This window comes from Pan paniscus, chromosome 2 (genome assembly GCF_029289425.2).
Source record: "Pan paniscus chromosome 2, NHGRI_mPanPan1-v2.0_pri, whole genome shotgun sequence".
Taxonomy (NCBI): Eukaryota; Metazoa; Chordata; class Mammalia; order Primates; family Hominidae; genus Pan; species Pan paniscus.
In genome coordinates, this window is record NC_085926.1 from 179,093,242 (window position 1) to 179,103,263 (window position 10,022).

Genomic DNA, 10,022 nt, shown 5'->3' on the forward strand with positions numbered 1-10,022 from the left:
TTCAGCTGTCATAAAAGGGATTGAACTCTTGATTTTATTCCCAGCTTGGTTGTTGGTGTACAGCAGTGTTACTGATTTGTGTACATTGATTTTATATCCTGAAACTTTACTGAATTCATTTATGATATCTAGGAGCTTTTTGGATGAGTGTTTAGGGTTTTCTAGGTGTATAGTCATATCATCGGTGAACAGTGACAGTTTGAGTTCCTGTTTTCCAATTTGGATGCCCTTTGTTTCTTTCTCTTGTCTAATTGTTCTGGCTAGAACTTCTGGTACTATGTTGAATAGAAGTATATGCTTTCCCCCTGAGAACTGGAATAAGACAAGGATGCTCATCTTCCCACTTTTCCCTATTCAGTGTGATATTGGCTGTGGGTTTGTCATATGTGGCTTTTATTACTATGAGATATGTCTCTTCAATGCCATTTTTCTGAGGGTTTTAATCATAAAGGGATGCTGGATTTTGTCAAATGCTTTTTCTGCATCTATTGAGATTATGTGATTTTTGTGTTTAATTTTCTTTATGTGATGTATAACATTTATTGACGTGCATATGTTAAACCATCCCTGGTATGAAACCCACTTGATCATAATGTATTATCTTTTTGATAAACTTTCATTGAGGATTTTTGCGTCTATTTTCTATGTTTATCAGAGACATTGGTCTGTAGTTTTCTTTTTTGTTATGTTCTTTCCTGGTTTTGGTATTAGGGTGATACGGGCTTCATAGAATGATTTGGGGAGGATTCCCTCTTTCTCTGTCTTTTGGAGTAGTTGTCAATAGGATTGGTACCAATTCTTCTTTAAAGGTCTGATAGAATTCAGCTGTGAATCCATCTGGCCTTGGACATTTTTTCGTTGGCAATTTTTAAATTACTGTTTCAGTCTTGCTACTTGTTATTGGTCTGTTCAGAGTTTATTTCTTCCTGATTTAATCCAGAAGGGTTGTATATTTCCAAGAATTTATCCATTTCCTCTAGGTTTTCTAGATTATGGATGTAAAGGTGTTCATAGTAGTTTTGAATGATCTTTTGTATTTCTGAAGTATTGGTTGTAATATCTCCCGTTTGGTTCTTATTGAGCTTATTTGTATCTTCTCTCTTCTTTTCTTGGTTGATCTCGCTAATAGTCTATCAATTTTGTTTATCTTTTTGAAAAACCAACTTCTTGTTTCATCTTTCGTATTTTTTGTTTGTTTGTTTCAATTTTATTTAGTTCTGCTCTGATCTTTGTTATTTCTTTTCTTCTGCTGGGTTTGGGTTTGGTTTGTTCTTGTTTCTCTAGTTCCTTGAGGTGTGACATTAGTTTGTCTATTTGTGCTTTTCTAGACTTTTTGATATAGGCATTTAATGCTATGAACTTGCCTCTTAGCATGGCTTTTGCTGTATCCCAGAGGTTTTGATAAGTTGTGTCACTATTATTGTTCAGTTCAAAGAATTTTTACATTTCCATCTTGGTTTTCTTGTTAGCCCAAAGACCATTAAAGAGGTTATTTAATTTCCATGCATTTGTACAGTTTTGAGGGTTCCTTTTGGAGTTATTTTCCAGTTTTATTCCATTGTGGTCTGAGTTGATACTTGATATCATTTCGATTTTCTTAAATTTATTGAGACTTGTTTTGTGGTCTATTATGTGGTCTGTCATGGAGAATGTTCTGTGTGCTGATGAAAAGAATGTATATTCTGCAGTTATTGGGTGGAATGTTCTGTAAATATCTATTAAGTCCATTTGTTCTAGGGTATAGTATAAATCCATTGTATCTTTGTTGACTTTCTGCCTTGATGACCTGTCTAGTGCTGTCAGTGTAGTATTGAAATCCCCACTATTATTGTATTGCTGTCTATCTCATTTCTTAGGTCTAGTAGTAATTCTTCTATGACTTTGAGAGCTCCAGTGTTAAGTACATATATATTTGGGACTGTGATGTTTTCCTGTTGGACTAGTCCTTTTATCATTATATAATGTCCTTCTTTGTCTTTTTTTGATGTTTTTACTTTAAAGTCTTTTTTGTCTGATATAAGAATGGCTACTCCTGCTTGCTTTTGGTTTCCATTTGCATGGAATATCTTTTTCCACCCTTTTACCTTAAGTTTATGTGAGTTCTTATGTGTTAGTTGAGTCTCTTGAATACAGCAGGTACTTGGTTGGTGTATTTTTGTCCGTGCTGCCAATCTGTATCTTTTAAGCGGAGCATTTAGGCCATTTGCGTTCAATGTTAGTAGTGAGATATGAGGTACTGTTCTATTCCTCATGTTAGTTGTTGCTTAAATACCTTTTTTTTCCATTATGTTATGGTTTTAGATGACCTGTGTGATTTGTGCTTTAGGGAGGTTCTATTTTGGTGAATTTTGAGGTTTTAGTTTCAAGATTTAGTACTTCTTTTAGCAGTTCTTGTAGTGCTGGGTTAGTAGTGCCAAATTCTCTCAGCATTTGTTTGTCTGAAAGACTTTATTTCTCCTTCATTTATGAAGCTTAGTTTTTGCTGGATACAAAATAAATTCTTAGCTAACAATTATTTTGTTTAAGGAGGCTAAAGATAGGACCCCAATCTCTTCTGGCTTGTAGGATTTCTGCTGAGATGTCAGCTGTTAAACTGATAGGTTTTCCTTTATAGGTTGCTGATGCTTTTGTCTCACAGCTCTTAAGATTCTTTCCTTTGTCTTGACTTTAGATAACCTGATGACTGTGTGCCTATGGTGATGATCTTTTTGCAATGAATTTCACAAAATTCATCAAGGAGTTCTTTGAGTTTCTCATATTGACATATCCAGATCTCTAGCAAGGCCAAAGAAGTTTTCCTCATTTTTTGCCTCAAATAAGTTTTCCAAACTTTTAGATTACTCTTCTTCCTCAGGAATATGAATTAGTATGCTTAGGTTTGGCTATTTAACATAATCCCAAATTTCTTGGAGGCTTTTTAAGTTTTTTTCTTTGTCTTATTGGGTTAATTTGAAAGGCTTGTCTTTGCGCTCCGGAGTTCTTTCTTCTACTTGTTCTAGTCCATTGTTGAAACTTTCCACTGCATTTTGTATTTCCCTAAGTGTGTCTTTCATTTTCAGAAATTGTGATTGTTTTTTCTTTTGTATCTATTTCTCTGGAAACATTTTCATCCATATCCTGAATTGTTTCATTTCTTTAAGTTGGTTTTCATGTTTCTCTGGTATCTCCTTGAGTAGCTTAATAATCAACATTCTGAATTCTTTAGCTGACAATTCAGAGTTTTCTTCTTGGTTTGGATCCATTGTTGGGGAGCTAGTGTGATCCTTTTGGGGGGTGTTATAGAATCCTGTTTTTTTCATATTACCAGAATTAATTTTCTGGGTCCTTCTCATTTGGGTAGAGTATTTCTTCAAATTGTTCTTGAATTTATTTTTTATTAGACTGTTTTTTTTTAAATTTAAATTTCCTTTCCCCTGCTCTTAAGGATCAGATTTTAGTATTTATTTTAGTCTAATTTGATTTATTGGTGCTGTAGAGGTGAAGACTCTATATGAGCTCCTTAGTTATAGACAGTCTTTGTCTGCTGGCTTTCCCCCATGCTAGTTGTAGTAGTTATATTCTTGGTGTGTGGGTGAGTTCACTGTTCCCTATGGAGTTGGAATGGCAGGGATCTCTTGAAGCTTATCTTGTTCTCTAGTAGTGCATATTTTATTCAATTTTTTCCTAGTGTTTTATTTACTGATTTGATGAGTCAGGCTTCATGCCAATAGGGGAGGTAACCCTGGGTAGGCACCAGTTGTGTCTAAGGCAGATGGGTAGATGTAATACCCAATAGTGGGCTGAGGTCTTGGCCTTGATGAGGGTGGGTGGGGGAGCTCTCAATTAGATGTGCTGAGGTTTTATCTAGGTGAAGAGTGGGAGCTACCTCAGCTCCCCTACCAGGCCAGCAGGAAAGCTATTCACCTCACAGCCTCATTCCCATCCTAGTATTTCAGCTATTCAGATCAGTCAGGCACTTTTCATCTACAGGGATGTTGATGTTCCAAATAGGGAAGAATTGTTACTCTGCCTCTCACGCAGGCCTGAATCTTGGGGGTGCTCCTCCTGTGGGGCTGCATTCACCCTGAATTTTTCCAGAAAGGCTACCTATAGGTGCCTTCATGCTGCATTCCTGTGGGGGCAGCCCCAGCTGTGTCTACAGTGGAGTGCCAGGGGGAACAAGGACCCCTTTTCCAAGGCCTTTCATGATCACAGCGGCAGCCTGCCTGTTGGGGTAGAGGTGCAGACTTCCCCTACTATGCCCAGCACTGCGATTGTATCTCTGCTGTGAGAAACTACCCTCCAGTGGAAAGATCTGGTACTCAAGGCCTGCTGTTCAGATTCTTTTGTCCCACAGGGTGATCCCTTGATGTGGTGCTCTCCCACTTCCCCTAGGGATGGGGCTCCCTGAGAGCTGGACTGCAGTGATTGTTGTTGCTCTTATAGGTCTAGCCATCCAGTGGGGCTACCAGGCTCCAGGCTGCTGCTGGGGAATGTCTGAAAGAGTCCAGTGATGTGATCATTCTTCAGATCTCCCAGCTGTGGATACCAGCACCTGCTCTGGTTGAGGTGTCAGGGGAGTGATGAAATTCCTTGGGTGTAGATAGGTTTAGTGTGCTGGCTTTCTTGAATGCTGGTTATGCTAGCAGTGAAGTTGTCACGTGGATAGACTCAGGACCTCTGGTTAGCCAGGACGTTGCAGGCAGTGGAATTAACTGTTGTTTTCTCCTTCCCGGGAGCAAGGTTATTCTGTCATGAGTTGCCGTAATGTCTTGAGTTGGTTGGCCTCCAGCCAGGAGGTGGCGCTTGCAAGACAGCACCAGCTATGGTAGTAGCAGTGGGATTTGAGCTTGCCCTAAGTTGGCCAGGGGAAGTATTCTGCTTCTTAAGCAATGGGTGGGACCATAAAGCTCCCAAGACTTTATGTCTTTTGTGTTCAGCCACCAGAGTGGGTAGAGAAAGACCACCAGCTGGGGGCAGGGCTAGGCGGGCCTGAGCTCAGACTCTCCTTGGGGGATTGGCAGTGGGTGGTTCTCCAGCCAATGGGGTTATGTTCCAGAGGGGATTATGCTGCCCCTGCTTAGCAGTATTGTTCACCAGGGAAGTGGGGGATAGCCAGTAGCCAAAGGCCTCATCCAACTCCTACACAGTTGATGAGTCTGGTGTGGCTCCCGCAGTCCCCGGCTAACAGTGCCAGGTTTGGATTCAGGCAGCCTGCACATAGAGCCCAGACCTGTACCAGGCCCATATTGTTTTGTTTTAAATAAAATATCTGGATTACATTAAAAGAATTGAGAATAATTCATAATTCTTACCTGGCCAGGTAGGGTATGTTATTATTCAGTGAGAGGAGAAATATTGGAGATAAATGAATTTGGGCATCAGGATGATACATTTGGTATATTAAAAATACACAAGCAAATTATATGTTACTAAAAATACACTGCCTTACCTTTAAGGTCAGCTTTCATAAAGTTCAAGTTGTATATTTTTAAATTAACAAAAAGTTATATATTATCCATTAAAGGTAATCTCATATGGACAATGAAATCATCACCATCATGTTTCTAGGTTATTAGGGAAAAATAATGACAAAAATCATATTTGCTTAAAATCTTTTAAAAAAATTTATATTGATTGAATTGACTGTTACATTGAAGACAGAAATATTGACTTTTGACAACTTGACCAACAATTAGTTCTTAATTAACCTGAAGTTGTCAACTTATGATCACTCTCTCTTGGATGAATGATCTCAGATGTGGCAATCTATAACAGAGAAATTGAGTCATCTGACAGAAATTATCTTTGGCAAGGTTTTAGTCCTAGGGTTACCAGATGGAATACAGGACATCCATTTAAATTTGAATTTCAGATAAAGAGTTAACACTTCTTAAGGATAAATATGCCTCAAATATTGCACGGGACATATTTATACTAAAAAAAAGTGTTTTTTTTTTCCCTGCGATTCAAACTTAACTGGTGTCCTGCATTTGTATTTGTTAAATCTGTCAATCCTATCTCAGTTTCCTTTGATGGAATGTACCTCTGTGCTAATATTTAAAAATAGGTTACATTTGTGCTCGCTTCGGCAGCACATATACTAAAATTGGAACGATACAGAGAAGATTAGCATGGCCCCTGCGCAAGGATGACACGCAAATTCGTGAAGTGTTCCATATTTTTTAATTGAAAATCATTAAAAAAATAGGTTACATTCATAATCATCCTGATTTGAGATATATTTTGCCTAAAACTTGGTCTACATGATTTCTCAAAATCCTTTCTTGAGCCCAAGGATTTGCAATTCATAATTTAGTGAAGAACATACAAAGAAGGACATTATTAGTAAATGCTTTGCTAGAAGCAATGCACTATTTAACAGTACAAAGAAGTCGAAAGGGTCAATCACATATGCAGTGTCTCAGAGTGATATTTTCATAAGACTTTATTTAACACACTCATTTCCACAGGTGGAACTTTGTTTTCTCCCTATTGATGGGAAGATTAATACAACAAAATGAGTGTATCTGCTTGTTTCATGAAGATGACAAACCTCTTTGATGTGTTTACCTTTGTATAATGTTTTCATATACCATTTATATAATTATACCCTAAGAAATAAAATCACTAGGTATTTTAAAAATTATTAGAATCATGGTGACATTTTAAATGAATAGGGGATGAAATGAGATGGGCTAAATACCATGTGATTTCAATTTAGACTTTAAATATATCCATGGGGTCCCCATAGCTTTCTTTCCAATGGTCTATTCCCATGCCTTTCGAGTTTCAAAAGAAGATATCATAGGACCATCTGCCTCAGTCTTGAGCACTCACGACCAAATAATGGCACACATGAGAAACCTGGAAAGTTTTACTTGTAAACCTAGGCCTGGTTTGGTTTGCTGCAGAAATTACAATGGTTAGTTTGTGATTGTTCACTTAAAATTAATCAGATCTTTTCTTATAAAGAATATTACTTTGACTTTTCAAAATGACTTATCTTCTTACTTTCTGTGACTTTCCCTAAGGCTTATGAAGTAGTCATACAGAAAGAAGAGAACTATACTTCTAATTTCCCCAAATATCTACTTACATATTTTAAAATGGGTATTAATAATTAAAAGGCCTTTGGTAAATTAGAAACACAAATAAATTGAACTTCACTTCTAAGGAGAACAAAGCAGTAACAGTAATTCCCAACTCACAAATTCTCTGAGAAGTTCGAGATGATCTATTTATAAAATTCTAACATATTTTGGGGGGAAAAAAGGCAACAGAAGGATTTGTCCACACCGTTTTCTCATTGGCCCATGATCACAGAGCTGTTCAGACCTGTCTTGTCACCTCCAGAGGACACGTACGGGAAAACCTTTCCTTTGTCTTCAGCAAATGGACTTCTCTTGCTCTTTCTTCTTTTTGTTCTTTACCTGTGAGAAGATAGACGAGATGGATGAAGGGATAGATTCACCACATGAATCACAAGCTTTTACTTTATGAAACAATACTCTAAGGCATGGTTATGGAACCTTAATGAGCATAGGGATCTTTGAAAGCATTTAGGTGGAGTACCTAACCAATGCTGTAAATCAGAAAAGACTTCTCAAAGGATGTGAGTTCCAAGCTGTGAACAAAAGGGTGAGTAGGAGTTACTGGTGAGGACAGTATTCCAGGTGGAAGTAAGAGTATGTGGGAAGACCTGAGAAGTAATAGAGCTTGATTAGCTAGAGAGTTGAAATGAATTAACTTGCCAACCAGAGTTCTAGGCCAGATCAAGAAAAGTTTTATAAACCATGAAAGAAGAAGATTTTATCCTGAAGGCTTTGCTGAAGAACCAGTCATGGGTTTAATGTCGTGGAGGACATAATAAGATTCACACTTCCAAAAAGATACCTTTGATTTCAATGTGGAGAATGAACTTGAGGGGGACAAATAAGAGCCATAAGAGCTGTTATTAAGCTTTTCCAGTAATCAGGGGAGGTGATGGTGACCTGAACCAGAAAATCGGTTGTAGGAATGGAGGACACTGAATAGGTTCAATAAATATGTAAATGGCAGAATTGACCAGACTCGATTGATGGGTTGTGGAGAATGAAATGTGGGAGGTTGTAGAATATTTTCCAAGTTCTGGTTTGGGAGACTGAATAAACGATGATATGATAAAAAGTAGAACATGAATTTGTGGGAGAATTAAGCAAGAGATAATGGGTTCGGTTTTGGGAATATTGTAGGCCCTATGGATACTGAATTAATTTATGTGATTAACAGATATTTGTGGAGTACTAATTACAATGCCAGACCATGTGGGTAAAGGTTGCAAGGGTAGAGGAGTGAATAAATTTATTTAAAATCTATAGTGTAGTGGGGGAGATATGCAATAAATAGATAATAAATACAATAAATATACACAGTCATGTGCCACTCAATAATGGGAATATATTCTGAGAAATACATCATTAGATGATTTTGTCATTATCTGAACATCATATAGTGTAGTTACAAAAACCTAGATAGTATAGCCTACTACACACCTAGGCTATGTGGTATAGCCTATTGCTCCTATTTGTAACACAATGATATTTGTGTATCTAAACATAGAAAAGGTATAGTAAAAATACTGTATTGTAATCTTATGGGAACACCATTGTATGTGTGGCCTATTGTTGACCAAAACGTTGTTATGAGGTGCATGACTGTATATGTGATGGAGAGGGATGGGATTGGAGATCAGGCTAGCAGTCATCAATCTGAGTAGAATTTTGCTAACTGCAGAGTGGTGTCTTTAAAGAGAAATAGGAGTAAAGGAACTAAAGTGACTTTTGTTGAAGTTCAAAGTCAACATTTTAGGCCCCCTGAAATGTGTACTTGGACGTAATGACTATGTTTGGAAAGAAGAATTCTTTTCTGGAATTGAGGGCATCAGATGATAAAGACAGCCCTGTCAAGCTTGAGAGCAGGGTTGTGTTCCTGTTTGGGAGGGCCCTGGTGTATGTATTAACAGAGCATCCTTAAATGTCAATGTTCACAAACACAAATGAAGTAGATAATGATGGTTAGTCAATGACTTGTGTTAGTAAATTAAAGACTTCACTATTGTCTTTCAAGTCAACAAACATTTATTGATTGCCTGTTATGAGCAAGGTCCTATGCTTTCTGTTAGGAATGCACAAATGAAAAGCATGCCTCCATCACAAATTCACACTCTGGTAGCAAGATGGGCATTTTATAACTAATTACAATATAAGTCAAACTAGAAAGTGCTAGGATGGCCGTATCAAATTTTATTAATTTCCATTGGAGACCAAAGGAATCAGTGAGTTTTTGGAGAAAAGTCAACTGGTTCTATGCTTCATAAAGTGTGGTAATTTATTTAACCATTCAAATGGGGTAACAATATTCTAGGAGGCAGTGCACATTATTCAAAAAATATTTTTATTAGAAACCTTCATTGGGGACATAGCAATTAATTCTATATGATTTGTGGCTAGGCAAATTTTCCTTTGGGGATCAGACTCTGGGTCCTTCACCTGGTGTTTGTTGTCACTGGAGATTCCAGCAGTCTGTCTTTCAGGCATTTTTCATTGAAGTGGGTATGAGTATTAGTATAATTGGAAGCTTCAGAGTTCCCTGAAAGTAAAAGGATAGTCTGGCTTTAATTTGTAGCCATTTGTCTTTTTTCTTTTTTTAACTAGTTAGTTCAAATTCTACCCATGCTTAAGGACATCACACTTCCAAACAATGGCCTTCTCCCAAGTTAGGTCAAGGCCCACTGCTAGATGCTATCATAGTACTATGTGGCCTTCTTTACAGCACTGATGTCAGTTGTAACTTTCCTCTATGTGTGTGATTGTTCAGGTCTTCATTCAGTCACTTCATTCAGTTAACTAATGCCAGTTGGCTTTCAAGTTAACAGAGCAGAAGCCATATATCTGTTAATTTTTTTCATTGCCCCAGCTTTTAGCCCAGTGCTTGGCACTGAACTGGTAAACGAACTCCTGCCTGAAGTTTTTGCTTCCTTCTTGTGCTAACTCTTGCAGGGG

At 37.6% G+C, this 10,022-nt stretch overlaps 1 non-coding gene across 1 annotated transcript; it reads left to right on the forward strand.

Moving 5' to 3' along the window:
* Positions 1-6,058: 6,058 nt before the first annotated feature.
* Positions 6,059-6,165, forward strand: LOC112439337 (U6 spliceosomal RNA). Its single transcript, XR_003027636.1, has one exon. It is a non-coding gene; the product is annotated as a U6 spliceosomal RNA (small nuclear RNA).
* Positions 6,166-10,022: the final 3,857 nt, after the last annotated feature.